This window comes from Cherax quadricarinatus, chromosome 9, assembly GCF_038502225.1.
Source record: "Cherax quadricarinatus isolate ZL_2023a chromosome 9, ASM3850222v1, whole genome shotgun sequence".
Taxonomy (NCBI): domain Eukaryota; kingdom Metazoa; phylum Arthropoda; class Malacostraca; order Decapoda; family Parastacidae; genus Cherax; species Cherax quadricarinatus.
In genome coordinates, this window is record NC_091300.1 from 4926542 (window position 1) to 4954009 (window position 27468).

The 27468-nt window shown below is 46.1% G+C and overlaps 1 protein-coding gene across 21 annotated transcripts in view; it reads left to right on the top strand.

The window, feature by feature from the left end:
* Positions 1–27468, top strand: part of LOC128686186 (nucleolar protein dao-5) — a 1503768-nt gene that overhangs the window by 831935 nt on the left and 644365 nt on the right. For 2 of the 21 annotated variants that reach the window (XM_070083177.1, XM_070083182.1), the window contains exon 2: positions 10963–11112. The exons of 18 other annotated variants lie outside the window; for them this stretch is intronic. The gene's annotated coding sequence lies outside the window, so the exon portion shown is untranslated. Of the gene's footprint in view, positions 1–10962; positions 11113–13802; positions 13905–27468 lie in introns of all 21 variants that reach the window. One more of the 21 variants, XM_070083181.1, reaches the window with a different exon arrangement.

Consider the following 27468-nt stretch of genomic DNA (forward strand, 5'->3'; position numbering starts at 1 on the left):
GCTGTTGGTTGTGTGCTCGGTGCTGTTGGTTGAGTGCTCGGTGCTGTTGGTTGTGTGCTCGGTGCTGTTGGTTGTGTGCTCGATGCTGTTGGTTGTGTGCTCGATGCTGTTGGTTGAGTGCTCGGTGCTGTTGGTTGTGTGCTCGGTGCTGTTGGTTGTGTGCTCGGTGCTGTTGGTTGAGTGCTCGGTGCTGTTGGTTGTGTGCTCGATGCTGTTGGTTGAGTGCTCGATGCTGTTGGTTGAGTGCTCGGTGCTGTTGGTTGTGTGCTCGATGCTGTTGGTTGAGTGCTCGATGCTGTTGGTTGAGTGCTCGGTGCTGTTGGTTGTGTGCTCGATGCTGTTGGTTGAGTGCTCGATGCTGTTGGTTGAGTGCTCGATGCTGTTGGTTGAGTGCTCGATGCTGTTGGTTGAGTGCTCGATGCTGTTGGTTGAGTGCTCGATGCTGTTGGTTGAGTGCTCGATGCTGTTGGTTGAGTGCTCGATGCTGTTGGTTGAGTGCTCGATGCTGTTGGTTGAGTGCTCGATGCTGTTGGTTGAGTGCTCGGTGCTGTTGGTTGAGTGCTCGGTGCTGTTGGTTGTGTGCTCGGTGCTGTTGGTTGTGTGCTCGGTGCTGTTGGTTGTGTGCTCGGTGCTGTTGGTTGTGTGCTCGGTGCTGTTGGTTGTGTGCTCGATGCTGTTGGTTGTGTGCTCGGTGCTGTTGGTTGTGTGCTCGATGCTGTTGGTTGTGTGCTCGGTGCTGTTGGTTGAGTGCTCGGTGCTGTTGGTTGTGTGCTCGGTGCTGTTGGTTGTGTGCTCGATGCTGTTGGTTGTGTGCTCGATGCTGTTGGTTGTGTGCTCGATGCTGTTGGTTGTGTGCTCGGTGCTGTTGGTTGAGTGCTCGATGCTGTTGGTTGTGTGCTCGGTGCTGTTGGTTGAGTGCTCGATGCTGTTGGTTGTGTGCTCGATGCTGTTGGTTGTGTGCTCGGTGCTGTTGGTTGAGTGCTCGATGCTGTTGGTTGTGTGCTCGGTGCTGTTGGTTGTGTGCTCGATGCTGTTGGTTGTGTGCTCGATGCTGTTGGTTGTGTGCTCGGTGCTGTTGGTTGAGTGCTCGATGCTGTTGGTTGTGTGCTCGGTGCTGTTGGTTGTGTGCTCGATGCTGTTGGTTGTGTGCTCGATGCTGTTGGTTGTGCTCGATGCTGTTGGTTGTGTGCTCGATGCTGTTGGTTGAGTGCTCGATGCTGTTGGTTGAGTGCTCGGTGCTGTTGGTTGTGTGCTCGGTGCTGTTGGTTGTGTGCTCGATGCTGTTGGTTGAGTGCTCGGTGCTGTTGGTTGTGTGCTCGATGCTGTTGGTTGAGTGCTCGATGCTGTTGGTTGAGTGCTCGATGCTGTTGGTTGTGTGCTCGGTGCTGTTGGTTGAGTGCTCGATGCTGTTGGTTGAGTGCTCGATGCTGTTGGTTGTGTGCTCGATGCTGTTGGTTGAGTGCTCGATGCTGTTGGTTGAGTGCTCGGTGCTGTTTTTGAGTGCTCGGTGCTGTTGGTTGTGTGCTCGGTGCTGTTGGTTGAGTGCTCGGTGCTGTTGGTTGAGTGCTCGGTGCTGTTGGTTGAGTGCTCGGTGCCGTTGGTTGAGTGCTCGGTGCCGTTGGTTGAGTGCTCGGTGCCGTTGGTTGAGTGCTCGGTGCCGTTGGTTGAGTGCTCGGTTCCGTTGGTTGAGTGCTCGGTTCCGTTGGTTGAGTGCTCGGTTCCGTTGGTTGAGTGCTCGGTTCCGTTGGTTGAGTGCTCGGTTCCGTTGGTTGAGTGCTCGGTTCCGTTGGTTGAGTGCTCGGTTCCGTTGGTTGAGTGCTCGGTTCCGTTGGTTGAGTGCTCGGTTCCGTTGGTTGAGTGCTCGGTTCCGTTGGTTGAGTGCTCGGTGCCGTTGGTTGAGTGCTCGGTGCCGTTGGTTGAGCGCTCGGTGCCGTTGGTTGAGCGCTCGGTGCCGTTGGTTGAGCGCTCGGTGCCGTTGGTTGAGCGCTCGGTGCTGTTGGTTGAGCGCTCGGTGCTGTTGGTTGAGCGCTCGGTGCTGTTGGTTGAGCGCTCGGTGCTGTTGGTTGAGCGCTCGGTGCTCTTGGTTGAGCGCTCGGTGCTCTTGTTTGAGAGCTCCGTGCTTTTGGTTGAGTGCTCGGTGCTTTTGGTTGAGTGCTCGGTGCTTTTGGTTGAGTGCTCGGTGCTTTTGGTTGAGTGCTCGGTGCTTTTGGTTGAGTGCTCGGTGCTTTTGTTTGAGAGCTCCGTGCTTTTGGTTGAGTGCTCCGTGCTTTTGGTTGAGTGCTCGGTGCTTTTGGTTGAATGTCTAGGTGCAAGGTATGTTTGTAGGTAGATCCCGGGGGAGCATCCGTCTTGTGCCTGCCTTGGACGCCAGCCCAGTCCTCCAGGTGTGTACTCACCGATATGTGGTTGCAGGGGTCGAGTCACAGCGCCTAGTGAGTGCTGGTATGTCTGTCTCTATCTCTATCTCTATATCTCTATATCTCTATATCTCTATATCTCTATATCTCTATATCTCTATATCTCTATATCTCTATATCTCTATATCTCTATCTCTCTCTCTCTCTCTCTCTCTCTCTCTCTCTCTCTCTCTCTCTCTCTCTCTCTCTCTCTCTCTCTCTCTCTCTCTCTCTCTCTCTCTCTCTCTCCTCTTTTCTGATGCGATGGTACGGGGGAAAGCGAATTTTAAGTAAAATAAAGGAGGATCGAGCCTCCAACACCCCTTGCGCTGGATGACCCCCACGGGCTTAGCGCTTCATGAACATGCAAATATCAGAATATTTTATATAATGACAAAGGACTTTTTCTTAACGGTTCCAGGTTCTTGGTTGCAGTTCCGGGTTCTACCTCATTCCCCATTCTCAAACATATTCCACCCGCATGCTGTTTGTATGGGTATGTGCGTGCGTGTGTCCATGCGTGCGTTTGTCAGTCAGTGCGTGCGTGCGTTTGCGCTCTTCAGGGCGCAACGAGAGGAGACAGCAAGGCAGTATCTGCATAAAGGAGCGATTTGCTTGGGGCTATACTGGCAACTGTGGCGATAGTTGTAGTGACGACAACTGCGATATATTGTAGTGACAACAACGATAGTTGTGATGGTGGCGGTGGTAGGTGGGAAGGTGGTAATCATTGCAAATACCAGCTCCTTCCTGATTCCTTCACCACTCACTGTCCATCTTGGGTGGATTGAAGGGATGGGAGGTATGAGAGAAAAGGTGGGAAGTAGATTGGAGAGAGACTGGAGGTAGATTGGAGAGAGGCGGAAGTGGGATTGGAGAGAGATTGGGGAAAGACAGGAGACTGGAGAGATGATTCTTGATTTTCCTTGCGTACTCCCAGCTAGTGGTGTGCCAAAGTATCAGTGGTATCGGCTAATTTTAATGACATCGACCAAAAACTGAGTATCGTTATCTGCAGATATTTTGGTATCAACCCATTCTACTCCCAGCACGGGTCTTCCCCAGATGGTGACACGTCTCTGGCTCCAGAAGAAGTTTCGTAGTAGTGTACGATGGGCGAGTAGTCTCATTACTGTCTCGAGTGCAGCCTCAGCCCTGGCAAGGGCCACCCTTTTCGGGTGGGGCGTGGTCTTTGGCTACGGGCGGACCGTTCTGGCTCACCCCACCCACACAGGCTCGAAGGGCGCCAGGCAAGTGGACCTCTAGTGTCTAAGATCTGCTCGGGTCTTTATGGTATTGGTATTCTCTTCCCAGCAAATCCCCTTTCGTAGCCACACTCCAGATTTGGACCGTAGCCCGATCCCTGTGGAAGGTCAGGAGGTCCTCTGGGAATGCGGTCGACTTCGCTCGCCGAGGAATGAGGATTAACCGTAACCTGGCGTCTGTGTTCCAGCGATCACTGGAAGGACATGGACCAGAGGATATCAGTATTCTCCACAGACACCAACTTCTCCACTTGCTGTGGTCACCCGCAACTCTCCTGTGGTTGAAAGTGGTTTAGAGACACGTGAGCAAACACTAGTACATCAGAAAACGTTTCGGTCCTGGGTCCTTGATCACTTCTAACACACAGGTTAAAAAGACTATATATAGGTGGAGAGTCAGGTGTGAGCGAAACGTGGTTGAAAGTCCGCCTATACTAGGGTCATAAAGACAACATAAGTCAGGTCACATGTATCATGTTCACCAGTCAAGATTATTTTAATACCTTTGATACGAATAAGTAAGCTGTCAGCATGTATACGCTGAGATATGTATACCTTACGCTTACGGCGTCTTTAGCATGGTCACTCTGCCTTTATTCCCACATTTAGCGAGTACTACTTGGTCTGGACTTTCGAGATTCTCTGATCGCGGGTTCTAACTCCGCCCGTGGTATGGTTTGTTTACTTGGAAAAGCTCGTCACAAAGCGTAACTTTAGTGTCCAGTCTGCCTGTGTCCTCGCTTTCTAATATTTACACCTAGTAATATAATAATTTCCAACTTTATTTTCTTTTTTTCTGTTTTTTTTCTTGTAACTTTGTTTTCTTGACGTTGTGCGGTTACAACAGTATTTTCCACAGCAGACGTATTTTTCCATGACGTGCGACGATTACTTCCCATGACGTACGACGACTGCTTCCCATGACGTGCGCAACAACACCCACCCAGGCTCCGGGCTCCAGGTGTGGTGTTACCAGCACTAAAAGAGGTCAGGATTTTATGGAAATTAAGGACTGATTCACAAAGTGGATTAGACGAAAGGGCGTCGGTCGCTGATTAGTTGATTAGCGTGGCCGGATAAGCCAATCAGCTGCATGAAACGAGGGTGAGGTGGGGAGCGGGGGGCTGTGAGATGGGGAGGGGGTAGTGAATTGGGGAGGGAAGGGATTGAGGGGGGGAAGGGTTGGTTCTGTGGTGAAAGGGGTTGCTGTGAAATGGGGAGGGGTTGTGACTTGAAGGGGTAGGGGGTTGCAAGGAGGAGATGGGGGGTTGAGGCTAGTAGAAGGAAGAGAATAAAGGAGGAGGAGCGAGGCTGAGATGGAGAGGTGGAAGGGGGATGATTTTGAGGTAAAAGGGGGTTGTGGTGAATAGGTCTATGACATGAAGGGGTTTGGGGTGAGGCTATAGACCAAATAGTGACTTACAGACTAGCAACTGACTCCCTATTAATTTATAAGTGCTAGCGATGACCTGTTGGTATAGTTAGTGCCGGTGATAACCCATCACTACCAGTGGTGGTGTAGTCTTGGGATAGTGTTGGTGATAACTTATCACTACCAGTTGTGATAGTCTTGGTTACCCACTTCTGGAATTGGGACGGACCATGCCCGTGCTCACTTCTGGAAGTGGGACGGGCCGTGCCCGTGCTCACTCACTATTTAAAATCCTCCTCCACCAATGAAAAGAACAGTTCACCCGTACGGAATAAATTTTCAAGACCTTCCATCTTATTAACTACTGTCATCCATCTCCGCAGTGCCACGTCTCCCTGCCCCCCTTTCATCCATTCTTCTCCATCTATTCCATTTATTCATCCATGCCTCCCCTTCTCCACCCTTTTCCTTATTCTCTCTCATCCATACATTTTCCCTTCTGACGGTGTATTTTCTCTCTCTCTCTCTCTCTCTCTCTCTCTCTCTCTCTCTCTCTCTCTCTCTCTCTCTCTCTCTCTCTCTCTCTCTCTCTCTCTCTCTCTCTCTCTCTCTCTCTCCCCCCCTCCCTCTCCCTCTCCCTCTCCCTCTCCCTCTCCCCCTTTTGTCTCACTATAGAAAACTCTAAAAGTAGTGTCTGTGCAAAATCAAATGTAAGAAAGCAGAGGGTAATTTGTGGGTGTAACCCAGGTTAGCTGCGCTGGAAGTTGAAGACAGCAGAGTAATTTGCCACGCTCGTATATCCCACCAAACTGTTGTACTTAGTGGTGTATGTTCACTGTAAACTGGCGCTAGTGTCTGGCTAAAGGAGGGGGGTAAAGTGTGGGGGATGGATGTGGAGGAGAGGGGTGAGGGAAGAATTTGAGCGAGGGGTGGGAGGAATGATGGGAGAGGAGGGGTGGGGGAGGCATGGTTGAGGAGGGGTAGGGGAAGCATGGGAGAGGAGGGGTGGGGAAATGATGGGAGAGAATGGGTGGGGGAAGAAATGGAAGAGGAGTGGGGAATGATGGGAGAGGTGGGGTGCGGGAAGGATGTGAAAGTAGGGGAAGGGGAGGGGATGAGAGAAGGTAAAGGGGGGGAGGGGGGATTCATAGTATGGTGATGCAGACAAACTGGAAAATGACAGTTTGTTTACAGTTTAGGACATTTATTAAATGCAATGTTTCGCCTCCCGAGTGACTTCATCAGTCCTCAGTATTAGGACTGAAGAAGCCACTTTGGGTGAAACGTTTGCTTTAATAAATGCTCCGAAGTGTACAAAATTGCCCTTTTTAAATTCGATTTATTCATCCTCTTCTGTTGCTTTGGCTGGAACATTGGAGAACCGGGAGTAGTCACATTTTATTCTGCCAAGAAAAAAAGAAAACATGGACATTGACACACCAGGCCTAGGAATTAGGCCTCAAAAGGGGCAGCAGGAGTACATATGGACATATATTTACAAATTTATATTCGTATGTTACAAAGTAATTTAGGATATTTGTTCAAAGGCTCTGGTATCGTACTTTCATCAAGACACCTTGACGCAGTCTTTCCATTTGGTTAATTTAAGAGGAGGATGGAAACTGTGTTGTCAACAAGTATGGAAACTAGACAGCAGCCATCCAGGGAGGTACTACCGTCCTGTCAGATGAGTATGACGTTTTTTTGGGCACTCTGGCAGGATTACTGATTTCTCCTTTGTAATGGACATGTAAGATGACAGGTAAAACTTAAACTTGTACTCTCAGTTTTATGCACATAACTGTTTTTACAAAACACGTGCTAGGATTTGAGCTGGAGTTCGCCACGGCCACGCTGGCGGGAGATTCATCTGCAAAAACTTGCATTTGTGGTCACAGTTGTTGCCCATTCTAACCTTCCTATGGTGTATAAATATACCTAATTGGGTGAATCTTATTGTAGCCAGCTGGTCTAGAGTTTTACGACTCGCTCACCATGGGTTCTAACCCAATCCATATCCTGGCTCGCTTGCAGTCTTATTACGATTTCGTGAATCATCTCTACTTTCCTATGTGCTTCTTAATCGTTCTTATTCCAGTACATTTCATTACCAAGCCAGGAGACCCTGTCTGAGACTGAGTTGTGTGGGAAGATAATTCCAAGAAACACTAGTAAAGACGTACAGGTTGTTGAATAAAGTTTTATTGAGACACTTTGCGCGTAGATCTTTCTTCAAACAGTGGCTTTATAAATCTCTACACACAGCAAAACACTGTCAGAATAAAAAAAAAAAAAAGTCCTGCTGTAGGAGGAGGTTAACTAGTCATTGTAGGAATGAAGAGCATATTGCATTGCTATATGAGGGCCAGTGCCATTCGTATCAATAAATGGGACACTCGTGTAGCCTTGTTCAGTGTCGTTTTTATAAGCTGAATTGGCACACAACATTCGCCCAAAATACATGAACGTATTGTCGTTCGTTTAGCACTTACAAAAACTTGGAAGTATTTCCACAGGGAGTGCTGTGCGCTCTCGTAACTGCTGTGTAAATCGCTGCAAACATTTACTGTGAAGTTGAGCAGAAACGAGGCAAGGTATAAAAAATGAGTGTTAGTGCTCTCTTTGTGTTTCCCTCCGTGATGTACACAAGCAAGACAACTGAAGCACGGCAGCAATATCCTGGCTAATGTTGCTCTTCCCTAGTAATGTTTGTAGATACTGGTGCCCCAAGAGGCAGGGAGAGAGAGAGAGAGAGATGGCAGGGAAGAGAGGAAGGCACACAGAGGGATGAAAGGAAGGTGAAAAGAGAAAGGAAATAACGAAACAAAGGGGGGGGGTGAAGGCAAAGAAAGGGGCAGGGAGGGAATGACAGAAAGGAAGGTTGGTAGAAGTATGGATAAGGAGAAAGGTAAATGCGTAGGACTGTAGGTACATAGGTATGGAGATAGGTGTTTGGTAGGGAGAAAGGTAGATGGATATTCAAACACGGTAAGATTATGCAAATAGATGGACATGACATGCTTAGTAGGGAGATAATGAGGGATGGGGAGAGCAGGTGACACATGTAGGTGGGTAAGATAATGAGGGATGGGGAGAGCAGGTGACACATGTAGGTGGGTAAGATAATGAGGGATGGGGAGAGGTGACACAGGTGGGTAGATAAAAATAAAGGATCTTAGAGTAAGGAAATGTGTTGTAGGCAAAACATGAAGGATGTAATAGTCGTGGAGAGACTCAGGTTCTTAACCTCATCAGTGGAAATTTAATCTACACTGACAAATGTGTAGCGGATAGAAGGCAGCGAGAGAGGCTGCCAGCGTAGCAGAAGGCAGCGAGAGACCAGCGTAGCAAAGGCAGTGAGAGAGACCACCAGCGTAGCAGAAGGCAGTGAGAGAGGCTACCAGCGTACCCGAAGGCAGCGAGAGAGGCTACCAGCGTACCCGAAGGCAGCGAGAGAGGCTACCAGCGTACCCGAAGGCAGCGAGAGAGGCTGCCAGCGTACCCGAAGGCAGCGAGAGAGGCTGCCAGCGTACCCGAAAGCAGCGAGAGAGGCTGCCAGCGTACCCGAAGGCAGCGAGAGAGGCTGCCAGCGTACCCGAAGGCAGCGAGAGAGGCTGCCAGCGTACCCGAAGGCAGCGAGAGAGGCTGCCAGCGTACCCGAAGGCAGCGAGAGAGGCTGCCAGCGTACCCGAAGGCAGCGAGAGAGGCTGCCAGCGTACCCGAAGGCAGCGAGAGAGGCTGCCAGCGTACCCGAAGGCAGCGAGAGAGGCTACCGGCGTACCCGAAGGCAGCGAGAGAGGCTACCGGCGTACCCGAAGGCAGCGAGAGAGGCTACCGGCGTACCCGAAGGCAGCGAGAGAGGCTACCGGCGTACCCGAAGGCAGCGAGAGAGGCTACCGGCGTACCCGAAGGCAGCGAGAGAGGCTACCGGCGTACCCGAAGGCAGCGAGAGAGGCTACCGGCGTACCCGAAGGCAGCGAGAGAGGCTACCGGCGTACCCGAAGGCAGCGAGAGAGGCTACCGGCGTACCCGAAGGCAGCGAGAGAGGCTACCGGCGTACCCGAAGGCAGCGAGAGAGGCTACCGGCGTACCCGAAGGCAGCGAGAGAGGCTACCGGCGTACCCGAAGGCAGCGAGAGAGGCTACCGGCGTACCCGAAGGCAGCGAGAGAGGCTACCGGCGTACCCGAAGGCAGCGAGAGAGGCTACCGGCGTACCCGAAGGCAGCGAGAGAGGCTACCGGCGTACCCGAAGGCAGCGAGAGAGGCTACCGGCGTACCCGAAGGCAGCGAGAGAGGCTACCGGCGTACCCGAAGGCAGCGAGAGGGGCTACCGGCGTACCCGAAGGCAGCGAGAGGGGCTACCGGCGTACCCGAAGGCAGCGAGAGGGGCTACCGGCGTACCCGAAGGCAGCGAGAGGGGCTACCGGCGTACCCGAAGGCAGCGAGAGGGGCTACCGGCGTACCCGAAGGCAGCGAGAGAGGCTACCGGCGTACCCGAAGGCAGCGAGAGAGGCTACCGGCGTACCCGAAGGCAGCGAGAGAGGCTACCGGCGTACCCGAAGGCAGCGAGAGAGGCTACCGGCGTACCCGAAGGCAGCGAGAGAGGCTACCGGCGTACCCGAAGGCAGCGAGAGAGGCTACCGGCGTACCCGAAGGCAGCGAGGGAGGCTACCGGCGTACCCGAAGGCAGCGAGGGAGGCTACCGGCGTGCCAGAAGGCAGCGAGAGGCTACCGGCGTGCCAGAAGGCAGCGAGAGAGGCTACCGGCGTGCCAGAAGGCAGCGAGAGAGGCTACCGGCGTGCCAGAAGGCAGCGAGGGAGGCTACGAGCGTGCCAGAAGGCAGCGAGAGAGGCTACGAGCGTGCCAGAAGGCAGCGAGAGAGGCTACCAGCGTGCCAGAAGGCAGCGAGAGAGGCTACCAGCGTACCAGAAGGCAGCGAGAGAGGCTACCAGCGTACCAGAAGGCAGCGAGGGAGGCTACCAGCGTACCAGAAGGCAGCAAAAGAGGCTACCAGCATACCAGAAGGCAGTGATGCATAAAGTGTTTGAGCACTACCTGCAAATGATACTTGAGGTACATCAGTGTTCAACGCCAAGAAATATATGAAAAAAATCTTCGGATCCCTTTAAGGTTGGTCGCTGCTACCAGAAAATATCCGAATCTTAGATTATTCTTCCCAAAATAATATTGGAACATAGTAGTCGCTTCAGGATTGAGGATACTATTAAGTTAAAATGAAGATGGGTAGAAATACCAGGGAGTGGGTTCCAAACAGGGCAGGAATACCAGGGAGGGGGTTCAAGCGTGGGCATGAATACCAGGGAGGGGGTTCAAGCGTGGGCTGGAATACCAGGCAGTCGGTACAGTGGTAGGCATGAATACTTGGTATTGGGGTTCAGAGGTGGGCATGAATTCCAGGCAGTGGGTTCAGGGGTGGGCATGAATACCAGGCAGTGGGTTCAGAGGTGGGCATGAATACCAGGCAGTGGGGTTCAGAGGTGGCCAGGAGTACCAGGCAGTGGGTTCAGTGGTGGGGAGAAATACCAGGCAGTGAGGTTCATAGGCGGGCAGAAATAGCAGGCAGTGGGTTCAGTGGTGGATGAAAGCACTACCATTCTTCCATATACCAGGAACGCATATTTCAGAATTTTACGGAGGCAGCTCTGAGGAAGGGAAATGAGAAATGTGATAAAGATACTCAATATCTCCGAAACATCCTGGGGAATGGAAGGGAGGGGGGAGGGAGGATGGTGGGGGGGGGTTAGAAATAGTGGGAGCATCTCGAAAGTTTTGCGTGGTTCTTGTTGCGTATATTAACAACATATCTTTTATTATTATTTTATCATTATTGCCATTATTATTTTTGATTTATTATGACCAGTGTTTAATTTTTTTTATCCTCACTATTCAGAAGTCTTAATTTTCTCAGATAGGTTCACGCCTGCTACTACAGGACGCCAAGAACGATCATCAGTCCAGCGCTGCGACTCTTCCTGGAGAGCTGCAACACAACATAGACACAGTACAAGATACAAGAGAGCCTCTTTGACATGCCACTCAACCTGTCTAGGAACTCCATGTAAATAAAGCTCCTTACAATTTGTAACTCCCTTTCAGAAGATGCAAAAATGTTATCCTATCTGCCACTTGTTTCAGGATTATTATTATAATCAAAAAGAAGCGCTAAGCCACAAGGGCATGCTTCAGGAAAATAGTTTAATAAGAACCTCGTTAGTCAGATATATATTGTTTACAGATAGATTGTTATAGTCTAGTTCATCAAGGTCAACCCTGTTTGTCCATATAGAGTCAGGCGTCTTACACTCATTTGACAGGGCAGTAGTACTTCCCTGGGTGGTTGCTGTCTACCAACATGCTATTGTTGGAGTGATTCAGGGAAACCGATTAGTCGGACTCGAGTCCTGGAGGTGGAAAGTACAATGCCTGCACTTGAAGGAGGAGTTTGGGATATTTGCTGTTTAGAGTGATATCTAAACTGTCGTATTTGCGCACCTCTGCAAAGACAGTGATAATGTGAGTGATGAAAGTGTTTTTTTGGGCCACTGCCTCGGTGAGAGACAGCCAACGTGTTAAAAAAATGTTTAAGCAAATAATTCCCCATAAACATTTCTATTGACGAAAAACTTTCAGTATTGGGGTCATGTTTACAAACTTTTTAAAAAGAGCTTGATGAGGTCTGCAGAAGCTCATGCTAAACCCTTCACTGTGAATTTTCTTAGGGGTTCTTTTCTTCTCCTGTAGAGGCCATGATGAAATAAACGAGATTAAATCAAGCACAAGGGAAATAATGCTGTCAAACGACGCGGCAAACACGAGATGTATGAGGCTGCTGCCGGCGTAACACCCCATACTGTTTTACAATAATTTTTTTCATATATAAGTAGAAAGAGTACAATGTAGAACAGAGGCCGGCGAACTTTATTGGGTATTACCCCAAAAATTTGTGTACAGAGAAATAACCCATTGGACTTAAAAGTTCACAGAATCCTGAAAACACAAGGAACATTCAGATTCAAAATAATTTATTGAATACATTTGCATGTATGGAGAATACAGTCATACAAGCTAAAAAAAAACATGTATTATATGCGATAAAGCAAATTTATAAATAAAGCACAAAATTAACAAAAAATGAAAAATAAATTTTTTGCCGTTTTATTTATATATTTATTGAGCCTTTATTACCCCGAGATTTTAATTTTTACCTCATTTGGGGTAATTTACCCCCTGGTTCCCCGACCGAGGCTCTAGAATAATGATAAAAACTACAGTATAGTCTATATATAAGCCAGTAACGTAGTTGTTTATTATCATTATCAAGTATTATGTACTGTACATAATTGTATGTGCTATGCTTTTATACGACTGGCAGCGCAGTAGGTTTGTTTACACCACCGTCGTATATGCGGTCCGTCGTTGACCGAAACATCGCTGTGCTGCGCATGACTTTTTTAGCATTCATAATATTCTATCACCAGTATATTTTAACAGATATAATAACCAAAAATAAGTTATACTTCAATGTTCAACACTATGAATGTTATAGCAAATTGTTATATATAAACAAAAAAATCCCAAAATGGCCTGATCATCGATCAGGCCATTTTGGTCTGGGACCGGAACGCGAGGGCGGCTACAGGTAACATTGTCGAAGATTGCAACCTGTACCATGCTAGTTGACTAACCTAATCTAATAATTCTTCAGTAAACACAAGTTAATATTTTAAAGCTACCAGATATGTTCTGCATAACCAAGGGCTTTCTATAAAGTGCCAGTATTGTTAGTTATTCCGATATCAACTGTATACCGTGCTTTGTAAAAATAGAGAGTATCACTATCGTTAATATTTTGTTATAATTAACAGTAGTAGTGGTTGTAGGAGTATTGTATAAGTATTATTAGTTGTAAGTTAATTTTACGGCTGCTCGAAATGATTTACATAACAAAGAGCTTTTTTTAATAGTTGTATACTGTACCTTACTTTATACAAGTAAAGTTGCCTTTGTCTTTATTATTGTATATATTTTTATTAATAGTACAAATAGTGCATTAGGAACATTATCACCTAAAAGGAATGCACATAGCTGCTCCTTTTAAAGACTGTGTTAAACTTAGGTTGGGCTAAGCTTGGCTGGGTTGGATTAGGATAAGCTTAATTATCTTGTATAGTGTTTTTAAAAAAGCTTTAGCTCACTTTGCATTGAAATTCACCTGTTTCCTACTAAGGCAGGGCAACCCCAAGAAAACACGTTCACCATTACTCGCTCCCTAGTTGTCTTTCCCGAAGGGCACAGATATCACACACACGACATTAATAGAATGCAGTACAGACATGTTGATACACAAGACACGTGTACAACACCTGAGTATCTATTTGGGGACGTTTCGCCAACCAGTGTCTTTATCAGTTCGATACAAAGGTTATTGAAATTATTGAAACTGGAGACAGTAGATGTAATCAGTCCCTCAGCCTAGGTGATGTTCACCACTGTAGTCTTGGTGAATCAGTCCCTCAGCCTAGGTGATGTTCACCACTGTAGTCTTGGTGAATCAGTCCCTCGGCCTAGGTGATGCTCACCATTGTAGTCTTGGTGAATCAGTCCCTCGGCCTAGGTGATGCTCACCATTGTAGTCTTGGTGAATCAGTCCCTCAGCCTAGATGATATTCAACACTGTAGCCCTGGTGAATCAGTCCAGTAGTACCCCGACTTGAAAATGCAGGTAAGCACCGCTCTTCTTGCTTCCAGAGCGACTGAAGTTAAGAGGCTACCAGGTGTGACCTCGCCCTCACTCCAGCAGCACGTCAGATCCCACACAACCACCTCTCACTACTTCCTCCATTATTAAAGGTGTTTTCCTTCTACGTTTGCATTTTCTTCAGTTTATAAACTCATTTTAAGGTTTCTATGATTTTGTTCATTGTATGTTCTTTGTGATTATTTTGTGTTCACTGTGATTATTACATGTTACTCATGATTGCTTCTTGCGATTATTTTGTTCCTGTGATTATTCCATTTTACTCGTGATTATTTTATGCTCTTTGGGATTTCACGTGTCTCTTTATTATTTCATGTTCCTTGTCATTATTTCATGTTCCTTGTCATTATTTCATGTTCCTTGTCATTATTTCATGTTCCTTGTGATTACTTCGGGCTCTTTAATTATTTTATATTCTATATGGTTATTTAAAATTGATACCGTTTACATAAATTATTATTCAACGTGAATCTTATTTGTCACACGATTATTCCACGTTCTTCATGGTTATTATAAGCTCGGTGATTTGATCTTCCTCATAATAATTGCTTGAGCGTCTTACGAGACTTAGTTTCTGAGTCTTGTTTGGGAAACAGTGTCTTGAGAGGGTATTATAAGACTTTTTTGTGTTTTTTAAGGCTACACGTTTAGATCAGTTGTTAGATAATGTTGTGGTTATATGTACGTAGTGAAGGATACTTTGAGCTGTTCACTCAGTGGAGGTTCTCGCTGGGTTCACTCGGTGGAGGTTCTCGCTGGGTTCATTCACTGGGTGTTCTTAAGTTGTTCACTCAGTGGATGATCCCGCTTGGCTCACTCGTGGACGCGCTTTTTTGGGTTCACTCTTTTTGGTTGTGCTTAATATGTACACTAAATACACTAGTTGTATGCAGTAATGAAATTAAACAGGAATTCAGATGAAGAAATATGTACACTTTAATTGCCCATCTCCATGAATGTGAGAAGTGACAGTGTGAGGTGTGGTGGCGCACCCTGATTTTTATCTGTCGAGGGAGGGAGGGTGAGAGAGGGAGCACTCGGTTACATAGTGGTTTATAAAGCTATCTTGAGTTGCTTCCAACAAAGTCATCTTCCAATTCTGTCACTCTCAGACACAAGAAACATTACCCCGAGACTTGTGCACTTTTTTTTTTTCGATTCCAGATGATCCCCTCCTGGAGCTCTCACTGTGGTGTGTAGGATGTTGGTTGATGAGTGATGGTTGTTGGTTGATGAATGATGGGGAGTTTTTTCTTCTTTTTATTTGATGGTTGTCAAGTTTTTATTTTTGAATCAGGTGGGGGGTTAATGATTCGCTGCTCTTAGGAAGGGTCTAGAAATACGTCGTCTGATGTTCAGCTCAACACACTAAATTGTAGATGATGCCAAGTTCTTGGTTGGAAAGTGAAAACTCGTGTGGCCATTTCCGCAGAATGTATGTGTGTGTGTTTTGCGGAGTGGCAGTGAAGGTGATTTATCATGACTTAACTGCCGATATTACAACTCAATGTCAAGTTTCACTTTCCTTGCCGTGGTGGAGTGCCGATACTTGCCACTCGCTTCACTTAACAAAATGCTCTTCATTTAACATAAAAATTATCATACGCTATTAATATCTGGCAGGTTGTGAAACGCCCCGTGGGTTTGCTCACGTACTTTTGGTTGCAGGGGTCGATTCAAAGCTCCTGGCCCCCGCCTCTGAACACTCAAACTTTCCTGATTTCTGGCCTCCAAAGGCAAATTATGCCTTCTCTTCAAACTATGTGTGGTATTTCCCTCCACCACCTCTTCTAGGGCGATCTCACTCCTCTCCACATTAAGACTCGAGAAAATACTTCTTCCATTAGTCCGTTTCTTCAGCTGCCATCTGTGCCATCTAGTTCCCTGTGCCTACATCTCAAACATCCTGCTCCCCCCCTTTCCCCTCTGTCTTCTCTATTTAATTATCTGAGTATTTATTGTATCATTACGGTTGAGGATATCGAGGACATGTTAATTTCCTGAGTATTTATGTATGAGAGCGACCAATGGAAGAGCCGAGGAAACCAGTATCAAGCAGGATACAGCACACGGCTGGAGTCTGCCAGCCAGTCAGTACTCGTCACCTGGTGTTTACACTACGTTCAAGGTAGTGTTTTAATTTGCGCCTACCTGAGTTTATAATTAACGCGTTCCTCAGGGCACTTCCCGTTTAAGTTCAAGTGACTCTGGAGATGTGGCTGTTCCCCTTTATCTTCCATGGAACTTAATATTGAAACCTGTGTTGTCTGGTGCCACTGGGAGCCATGTCCTTACTCAGGACATGGGCGTGGAGCTGTTGGTGCCAAGGGTATGTCTGGCACCCGGATTCAAAGAACGGGCGAAATAGATGTCGGGTAAGGACACGCTAACCAATAGGACAAGTGATATACATTTATTATTATTGTTAAAACAAGCGCTAAAACCGTATGGGGCCAAAATCCGCTGCAAATATATACAGTAGGTAAGTTTAAAACTAGTCGTTAGTTGAGGCGATACAAGCCAGCGAGAGAGAGAGAGAGAGAGAGAGAGTGTGTATGTGTGTGTGTATGCACACTATTTTTTACACAGGGTTTGACAAGGTTAGGTTAAGGATCCCTAGCTTTATTGACAAGCTAAGAGCTGTTAGCTATCTCTCCCTCTCCCTCTCTCCCTCTCTCCCTCTCCCTCTCTCCCTCTCCCTCTCTCCCTCTCCCTCTCCCTCTCCCTCTCCCTCCCCCTCCCCCTCCCCCCTCCCTCTCCCCCTTCCTCTCCCCCTTCCTCTCCCTCCCCCTCTCTCCCTCTCTCTCCCTCTCCCCCACTCTCCCTCCCCCCTCTCTCCCCCTCTCCCCCTCTCTCCCCCCTCTCTCCCCCCTCTCTCCCCCTCTCTCTCTCTCCCTCCCTCTCCCTCTTTTTAAATGGCTTAGTTAACCCTGACATATATAAATTAATGCCAAGGTCATAAAAACTTTTAAAAACTACAAACAGGAGGTGTGGCGAGACTTGGCCTAGACATCAGTGATCAACCGCAGGCGTGGTGGCTCCGGGCGGGCAGGTGGGAGAGGCCTTGTACATCCTCTTTGTAATGTATTACCAAGATAACACTATGTACGCTGTGAGGACGTGGTGCAGTGGGGCATTGTCGGTGGGTGGCAGGTGGGCGGCATTAAACTTTTGAAAATTTACCTGGCAAGTCAAATGTAGTCGCAGATGCTTTATCGCGACACGTTAGTGTAGTTACTGCAGATCCTCCATTTACTGTCGAGGATGTCAAAAATGCCCAAAGAACCGATCCCTTGTGTTCTGGTGATTCGATTCCTGCTCCAGGAAGATCTTATTCTTACTGTGAAGCCACCAGCACCCATTAGTGACTTTGTAATGAGCCAAGAATTACTGTATCGAATAGTTTAAACTGCTTTCCAATTGTCATTCTGTAACTGACAACTGGAACTCCAATGTTCAACCTGAAAAGCATACACGAGTATTCTTGTGGCATACACGAGTATTCTTGTGGCAAACAAGAGTATACGTATGATATACAGTGTTTAGTCTCCTCTTCCAGGGCTGGAAGTGTATTGTTTAGGGAGGGAGAAACGGTGTTGGGAAGGGAAAACGTTGGTTGGGCAGGGAAAACAGTCTGGACAGGGAAAAATGTTGGCTGGAGAGGGAAAACCGTGGATTGTTAGGGTAATGCGTTGACTGGGCAGTCGCAACGTTGGTTGGGAAGTCACAACGTTAGTTGGGCAGTCACACCGTTGGATTTGCAGACACACCATTGGCTGGGCAGACACACCGTTGGCTGGGCAGACACACCGTTGGCTGGGCAGACACACCGTTGGCTGGGCAGTCACACCGTTGGCTGGGCAGACACAACGTTGGCTGGGCAGACACAACGTTGGCTGGGCAGACACAACGTTGGCTGGGCAGTCACAACGTTGGCTGGGCAGACACAACATTGGCTGGGCAGACACAACGTTGGCTGGGCAGACACAACGTTGGCTGGGCAGACACAACATTGGCTGGGCAGACACAACGTTGGCTGGGCAGACACAACGTTGGCTGGGCAGACACAACGTTGGCTGGGCAGACACAACATTGGCTGGGCAGACACAACGTTGGCTGGGCAGACACAACGTTGGCTGGGCAGACACAACGTTGGCTGGGCAGACACAACATTGGCTGGGCAGACACAACGTTGGCTGGGCAGACACAACGTTGGCTGGGCAGACACAACGTTGGCTGGGCAGACACAACGTTGGCTGGGCAGACACAACGTTGGCTGGGCAGACACAACGTTGGCTGGGCAGACACACCGTTGGCTGGGCAGACACAACGTTGGCTGGGCAGACACAACGTTGGCTGGGCAGACACAACGTTGGCTGGGCAGACACAACATTGGCTGGGCAGACACAACGTTGGCTGGGCAGACACAACGTTGGCTGGGCAGACACAACGTTGGCTGGGCAGACGTTTAAAAGCAGACCTTTAAAAACTTTGATACGACTGATGAAAATAATATGTGAGGAGAGAGTTCCCCTGCAGTCATATATTTCCAGGTTGAGCGAAAATACCTCACAGCTGTGGCGTCACAACTCACTAATGACTAAACCGAACTCTTACAATAAAACTAATAGTAATAATAATAAAAATAATAATAATCTATTTCTACAACTTGCAGAGATCTATCTGACGTCAACGACATACTATGTAAAAAGTCCCTGGTTATGCAGAGCATTTCGGGCAACTTAGGTTAATTTTCTCCCAAGGATGCGACTCACACCAGTCGACTAACCTACCAACTTATTGCTAGGTGAACAGCGACAGGTGTCGTCTTAAGGAAACACGCAGTGTTTCCACCCGTACCGGAGATCGTACCACGGTCCTCAGTGTATAAGCTGAGTGCGCTACCAACCAGTTATATCATCTACTCGACAATGCCTTTTTTGATCGGCTTCAAACTTAAATCATTGATGGCCTTATTTTTAAAGCCCATGTAGTCGCTCATTTTGAGCTGTGTAAATTTCAGTTTGCCAATTTCATAAAATAGACCCCTTCCCCTTCACCCTTCAAAGCGAGTGACGTACCTTAATTCAGATGACATGCTCTTCATCCAGCTAAGTACAGGTACTCTTCCCCACCGGATCTAACTTCATTCTCTCATTGAACATTAAAATGGTATAAAATACCGACAGGTTGTTAGGTAAGACACATATGCAACAGTTAGGTATCTTTATTTTGAAACGTTTCGCCTACACAGTAGGCTTCTTCAGTCGAGTACAGAAAAGTTGATAGAAGCAGAAGATACTTGAAGACGATGTAATCAGTCCATCACCCTTAAATTTTTGAGGTGGTCAGTCCCTCAGTCTGGAGAGCATTGTTCCATAGAATTAAACAATATGGAGATGAAGTGACAGGATGGAGCCTATTTATAGCGCCAACAGGTGCTGTTTAACCCGTTGTGGGTTTAGCGCTCCCCGTAAATACTATTAAGGTCTCGTGCATTAATGTGCGTGTGTGTTTGTGTGTGTGTGTGTGTGTGTGAGAGAGAGAGAGAGAGAGAGAGAGAGAGACAGACAGACAGACAGACAGACAGACTGGTACCGGTTTTCTCAGGCGTTCTACACGTCGTTGCCCTCCTGAGATTATCGTGGTTCAGCTGTGTTCTACCTCCAGCCTCACACTTATGTTGTGTTCAAATATCCGCTAAAATTTACACCCATCTTTCATAAGTCTTATTTTACATTTACGTTTGTCTGTGTACTCTTGTGTGTTGGGGTGGAGGTACTGTAAGTTTACCAAGGTACAGGTACACTTAAGAACATAAGAAAGGAGGAACACTGCAGCAGGCCTGTTGGCCCATACTAGGCAGGTCCTTTACAATTCATCCCACTAACAAACATTTGACCAACCCAATTTTCAATGCCACCCAAGAAACAAGCTCCGATGTGCAAGTCCCTCTCAAATCCAACCCCTCCCACTCATGTACTTATCCAACCTAAATTTGAAACTACCCAAAGTCCTAGCCTCAATAACCCAACTAGGTGTGATGAATGGTTTGAAAAACCGACAAGTTGAAGATTGAGACACTTATGCAGCATATGGGAATCTTTATTCAGGAAACGTTTCGCCACACAGTGGCTTCATCAGTCCAATACAAAGAGGAAGGCGTAAGGAGAGGAGGAGAATGAGGTAATCAGTCCCTCAACCTGGAGTCGATGTGTTCAGTCCATCAATCTTGTAGAATGTACAACATAGGGCCGTAGACGTGGCTTATAAAATGTACAAAGGAGGATGACAAAGATGATCCCATGTATCAGAAACCTTCCCTATGAGGATAGACTAAGGGCCCTGAAACTGCACTCTCTAGAAAGACGTAGAATTAGGGGGGATATGATTGAGGTGTATAAATGGAAGACAGGAATAAATAAAGGGGATGTAAATAGTGTGCTGAAAATATCTAGCCTAGACAGGACTCGCAGCAATGGTTTTAAGTTGGAAAAATTCAGATTCAGGAAGGATATAGGAAAGTACTGGTTTGGTAATAGAGTTGTGGATGAGTGGAACAGACTCCCAAGTACCGTTATAGAGGCCAGAACGTTGTGTAGCTTTAAAAATAGGTTGGATAAATACATGAGTAGATGTGGGTGGGTGTGAGTTAGACCTGATAGCTTGTGCTAACAGGTCGGTTGCCGTGTTCCTCCCTTAAGTCAATGTGACCTGACCTGACTAGGTTGGGTGCATTGGCTTAAGCCGGTAGGAGACTTGGACCTGCCTCGCATGGGCCAGTGGGCCTTCTGCAGTGTTCCTTCGTTCTTATGTTCTTAGTGAGGTGACGTGAAGCAGATGGAGGCGGGGTCATAGTGGTACCATCCACTAGTCGAAGTAGGTCTTCGTCCAAAGGTTGAACAAGTGTTGAAGAATTCTTTGTAACAAGACCCCATGATGCTGCCGTGTCTGACAGTTGTGATGAATGGTTTGAAAAACCGACAAGTTGAAGATTGAGACACTTATGCAGCATATGGGAATCTTTATTCAGGAAACGTTTCGCCACACAGTGGCTTCATCAGTCCAATACAAAGAGGAAGGCGTAAGGAGAGGAGGAGAATGAGGTAATCAGTCCCTCAACCTGGAGTCGATGTGTTCAGTCCATCAATCTTGTAGAATGTACAACATAGGGCCGTAGACGTGGCTTATATACTGTAGTGAGGTGACGTGAAGCAGATGGAGGCGGGGTCATAGTGGTACCATCCACTAGTCGAAGTAGGTCTTCGTCCAAAGGTTGAACAAGTGTTGAAGAATTCTTTGTAACAAGACACCATGATGCTGCCGTGTCTGACAGTTGTGATGAATGGTTTGAAAAACCGACAAGTTGAAGATTGAGACACTTATGCAGCATATGGGAATCTTTATTCAGGAAACGTTTCGCCACACAGTGGCTTCATCAGTCCAATACAAAGAGGAAGGCGTAAGGAGAGGAGGAGAATGAGGTAATCAGTCCCTCAACCTGGAGTCGATGTGTCCAGTCCATCAATCTTGTAGAATGTACAGCATAGGGCCGTAGACGTGGCTTATATACTGTAGTGAGGTGACGTGAAGCAGATGGAGGCGGGGTCATAGTGGTACCATCCACTAGTCGAAGTAGGTCTTCGTCCAAAGGTTGAACAAGTGTTGAAGAATTCTTTGTAACAAGACCCCATGATGCTGCCGTGTCTGACAGTTGTGATGAATGGTTTGAAAAACCGACAAGTTGAAGATTGAGACACTTATGCAGCATATGGGAATCTGTGTGGCGAAACGTTTCCTGAATAAAGATTCCCATATGCTGCATAAGTGTCTCAATCTTCAACCCAACTAGGTATACTGTTCCACTCATCAACTACCCTATTTCCAAACCAATACTTTCCTACGTCCTTTCTAAATCTAATCTCATCTAATTTAAATCCATTACTGCGGGTTCTCTCTTGGAGAGATATCCTCAAGACCTTGTTAATATCCCCTTTATTAATACCTATCTTCCACTTATACACTTCGATCAGGTCTCCCCTCATTCTTCGTCTAACAAGTGAATGTAACTTAAGAGTCTTCAATCTTTCTTCATAAGGAAGATTTCTAGTGCTATGTATTAATTTAGTCATCCTACGCTGAATGTTTTCTAACGAATTTATGTCCATTCTGTAATATGGAGACCAGAATTGAGCTGCATAATCTAGGTGAGGCCTTACTAATGATGTATAAAGCTGCAGTATGACCTCTGGACTTCTGTTGCTTACACTTCTTGATATAAATCCCAGTAATCTATTTGCCTTATTACGTACGCTTAGGCATTGCTGTCTTGGTTTAAGGTTGCTGCTTACCATAACCCCCAAGTCCTTTTCGCAATCTGTATGGTTAAGTTCTGGCAATATAAACACAAATGCAGTATAATGTGATCCTTTATTGACTACGTTTCGCCCACACAGTGGGCTTTTTCAAGTCACAAACAGAACTACCTGGGGTGGAAGGAACGCGAGTATTTATAGTCCGGCTGAGGTCAGGTGAAGAATGCTGCATCTGATGATGTACCGAGTGGGGTTGTAGAGTCTAAAAACTTGGGTAGCTTGGAAAGGAGATTGGATAAGTTTGTGAACAGACCTTCTACAGTGTTCTTATGTGGGATAGCGATGAAGAAGTTTCTTGGCAAGTGGTTCAGCTATGTTATAGAAGCCACTATTCTGGTTGAAGTTGTCGGATATAGAAATAAGTGATGATTCCAGGATTCTTCGGTATTGAGTGTTGTCTTCTGTGGCGATAAGTCTTGAGTTTCTGTAGTTTATCAAGTGGTTGTGTGAATTACGGTGTTGTACGCAGGCATTCCTTGTGTCGTCAGACCTGCTTGCGTATTGGTGTTCTGAAATACGTGTTTGGAGGTCCCTTGATGTTTCGCCCACGTATAACTTGTTGCAGTCATTACAAGGGATTATGTATACCCCTGCAGAGGATGGAGGCTTGTCCTGCCTACTACTGGTGATGTCCTTGATGGTCGTGGTTGTGGAGGTAGATACTTGGAATGATGTTTTGGCAAAGATGTTGGAAACATGTTTGGCAATGGAGTTGGTGGGAAGGACTATGCATCTCTTCTCGGCAGTGTCTTCTCTCTTATTTCTATATCCGACAACTTCAACCAGAATAGTGGCTTCTATAACATAGCTGAACCACTTGCCAAGAAACTTCTTCATCGCTATCCCACATAAGAACACTGTAGAAGGTCTGCTCACAAACTTATCCAATCTCCTTTCCAAGCTACCCAAGTTTTTAGACTCTACAACCCCACTCGGTACATCATCAGATGCAGCATTCTTCACCTGACCTCAGCCGGACTATAAATACTCGCGTTCCTTCCACCCCAGGTAGTTCTGTTTGTGACTTGAAAAAGCCCACTGTGTGGGCGAAATGTAGTCAATAAAGGATCACATAATACTGCATTTGTGTTTATATTGCCATTGTGTCGGTATTTTATACCATTTATTTCCATGGCTAGGTTCTACATTATTTAACTTTACATTATTTTACTTTACATTATTTAACTTACAAGTGCTAGGGTTATGGACACTCCCGAGCTTCAGAACCTTGCATTTATCTACATTGTACTGCATCTGCCACTTTTCTGACCAAGAGTAGAGTTTGTCTAAATCCTCCTGAAGTTCCCTAACATCTACGTTTGAATCAATTATCCTACCTATCTTCGTGTCATCGGCGAATTTGCTCATATCACTAGTAATTCCTTCATCAAGATGTTAGGTAAGACACATATGCAACAGTTAGGTATCGTCTTCAAGTATCTTCTGCTTCTATCAACTTTTCTGTACTTGACTGAAGAAGCCTACTGTGTAGGCGAAACGTTTCATAATAAAGATACCTAACTGTTGCATATGTGTCTTACCTAACAACCTGTCGGTATTTTATGCCATTTTAATGTTCAATCCTTCATCAAGATCATTGATATATATTATAAACAACAACGGGCCCAAGACCCTGTGGAACGCCACTTGTTACAGATCCCCACTCGGATTTAACCCCATTTATGGGCACACTCTGCTTCCTGTCTGTGAGCCATGATTCGATCCACGAGAGCACCCTTCCCCCAATGCCATGAGCTGCTACTTTCTTCAACAGTCTTTGGTGCGGAACTCTACCAAATGCCTTACTAAAATCTAAGTAAACAATATCAAATTCTTTATCGTGGTCAACAGCCTCAAAAGCTTTACTGAAGAAAGTTAATAAATTAGTTAGACAAGACCGGCCTCTTGTGAATCCATGCTGAGTATCATTAATCAAGCTATGCTTATCGAGATGGCTTCTTATAATCTCAGCTATAATTGACTCTAGTAATTTGCCTACAATTGAGGTCAGGCTTATTGGGCGGTAATTTGACGGTAACGACTTGTCCCCTGTTTTAAAAATAGGAATTACATTAGCCATCTTCCACATATCAGACACTACACCTGTTTGAAGAGATAAATTAAAAATATTAGATAATGGTTCACAGACTTCCATTTTGCATTCCTTTAGAACCCTTGAAAAAACCTCATCAGGACCCGGTGACTTATTTTGCTTCAGTCGGTCTATCTGCTTCACTAGTGACTGTGATGTTACATAATTTATCTTCTTCTGGCCCACTATAAAAATTAATTACCGGAATATTATTAGTGTCTTCCTGTGTAAAAACCGAGAGAAAATAATTATTTAAAATCGAGCACATTTCATTCTCTTTGTCAGTAAGATGCCCATAGTTATTTTTAAGGGGACCTATCTTATCTCTGACTTTTGTTCTATATACCTGGAAAAAACTTTTTGGGTTAGTTTTAGAATCCCTAGCAACTTTAATTTCATAGTCCCTTTTAGCTTTTCTTATCCCCTTTTTGATGTCCCTCTTAATGTCAATATACTGATTTGTAAGATGACCCTCGCCTCTTTTGATACGCCTATAAATTCCTTTCTTATGCCCTAGTAGATATTTCAGCCTATTATTCATCCATTTTGGGTCATTTCTATTTGATCTAATTTCTTTATAAGGGATAAACGTTCTTTGAGCAGCATGTATTGTGTTCAGAAAACTGTCATATTGATAGCTCTCTTCGTTACCCCAGTCAACAGATGATAAGTGTTCTCTAAGCCCATCGTAATCTGCTAAGCGAAAATCTGGGACTGTTACTGAGTTATCCCTACTATCATACTTCCATTCAATTCTAAATGTAATTGATTTGTGGTCGCTAGCACCCAGTTCCTCTGAAACTTCTAAATTATTAACAAGGGATTCATTGATTGCCAGAACTAAGTCAATCAGGTTATTACCCCTTGTAGGTTCTGTCACAAACTGCTTCAAAAAACAATCCTGAACTACTTCTAAGAAGTCGTATGATTCTAAATTCCCAGTCAAGAAATTCCAATCAATATGACTAAAGTTAGTCTCCTAGAATTACTACATTATCGTGCCTTGTGGCCCTAACAATTTCCTCCCATAGTAGTCTCCCCTGGTCCCTATCTAAATTTGGGGGACGGTATATCACACCTAAAATTAACTTTTCATGCCCCTCTGAAAATTCTATCCAAACACTCTGTATGTGTTACTTCAGACTTAATACCCGTTTTTATGCAACAGTTCAAGCGATCTCGGACATACAGTGCCACCCCACCCCCCTTCCCGATACTTCTATCTACTTGGAACAATTTAAATCCCTGAATGTGACATTCTGCAGGCATGTCCCGACATCTATGTTACCTGCACTAGCAACTAGTCTCAACTCGTCCATCTTATTCCTAGCACTGCGACTATTTGTGTAATAAATACTTAAAGACCCTCCTCTCTCTTTACCCTTCCTGCTCCTTTCTGTTATTCCACTAAACCTATTACTGTCCTTGTCAATTAGTGCCACTGGCTTTCCAATATCCACCTTATTTTGCCTATTACTAGTTCTCCTAGTACTCATATTACTACCCTGAGACTTCACAGTTTTCCCGCAAAAACCCATACCACTAACTATTCCTAGTTTAAAGACCTAACAGCTCCCTCCACTGCGTTGGCCAGTGCTCCCACCCCACACCTAGATAAGTGAACCCCATCCCTGGCATACATGTCATTTCTGCCATAGAAGAGGTCCCAGTTGTCAATGAATGTTACCGCATTTTCCTTACAGTATTTGTCCAGCCAGCAATTGACACCAATTGCTCTGGACAACCATTCATTTCCAACTCCTCTCCTTGGCAAAATGCCACATATGACAGGTTTCCCACCCTTCCTCCTAATTATCTCTATTGCTTACCTATACCTGCTAATCAGGTCCTCACTCCTACGTCTGCCAACATCGTTGCCTCCAGCACTGAGACAGATAATAGCATTGCTCCCATTACCTCTCATGATGTCATCCAGACGGCTAACAATATCCTTCATCCCAGCCCCAGGAAAACACACTCTCTGCCTCCTACTCCTATCCTTCAAGCAGAATGCCCTATCCATGTACCTAATCTGGCTATCCCCAACAACAACAATGTTTTTACCTTCCTTGACGTCGTCCGTCGTGATGCTCCGAGTAGTCGACTCACATTCGCCAGGTAGCATTACACCACTTGTAGAATTCGTCAAGACGTTCTCGATGGTCTTCGTTGGGGTTTCTAGGGATGTCTCACTCACGTCTGCCAATGCTTCTTTGGTGCTCGTTGTGGCATTCCCAGTAGAACACTCACATTCGTCAGGTAGCACCGAGAATGGGTTGGAAGTTTCCACGGTAGTCTTCTGGTTTCTCGTTGTTTCTGCCTCTCCAACCGTTTTCTTGATCTTCAGCTTGGTTCCATGTTGCCCGGCCACTGACCAAGCTCCCCTCTTAACCTGGGGACTCACAACAGAAGGATTACTACGAATCCTCTTGTTCTCCTCCGTTAATCGCCGTATCTCCATCTTAGCAACTCTGAGCTCTTCTCTCAGCTGCTGGTAAAGTTGCTCAAGAGAGGGCATCCTGGTTCAGATTCACAGAGAGCACACAAACAGGTCTTCACAGAGCTAAGTACGTCACCACAATTATCATACATAGTTTAACGTGGAAGAAATCGCAACAAAACGCGTGACTGGCGTGAAAATAGGTAATAAAACCTGAGTGCTTTCATGTGCTTACACATCTTCAGATAGGTGGGTAAGCACGTGAAAACGCTCAGGTTTTATTTCCTGTTAAAACTGTGGTATGTTAATATAGTTTAACGTGTGTAAATCACCTAGGTCAAACTGACTTAATTTCCACAGGGATATAAGAGGGAGATAAGATGAATGAAGGTGGTTTAGAAATACACGCGAGTAAACACTAGGATATATTAGAAAACGTTTCGGTCCTGCTAACTTGATCACTAATACTAATGGACACAGGGCAGCAATGTAGAGACGAGCCTTGTACAAGAGTATAACGAGGTACAGAAGTATAACGAGGTACAAAAGTATATCGAAGTACAAGAGTATATCGAGGTACAAAGCAAGGGTATAACGAGGTACAAAACCGAGTATAACGGTTTGCAGTTGTTACTGTGAAGGTTCACTTCTGGTTGCAGGAGGGAGAGAGGAGTGGCCGTTGTGTGGGGTCATCACCGCTCCTTCGTTGACCTTGTGTCTTCTTACACACATACGATAACGGTTGTGAA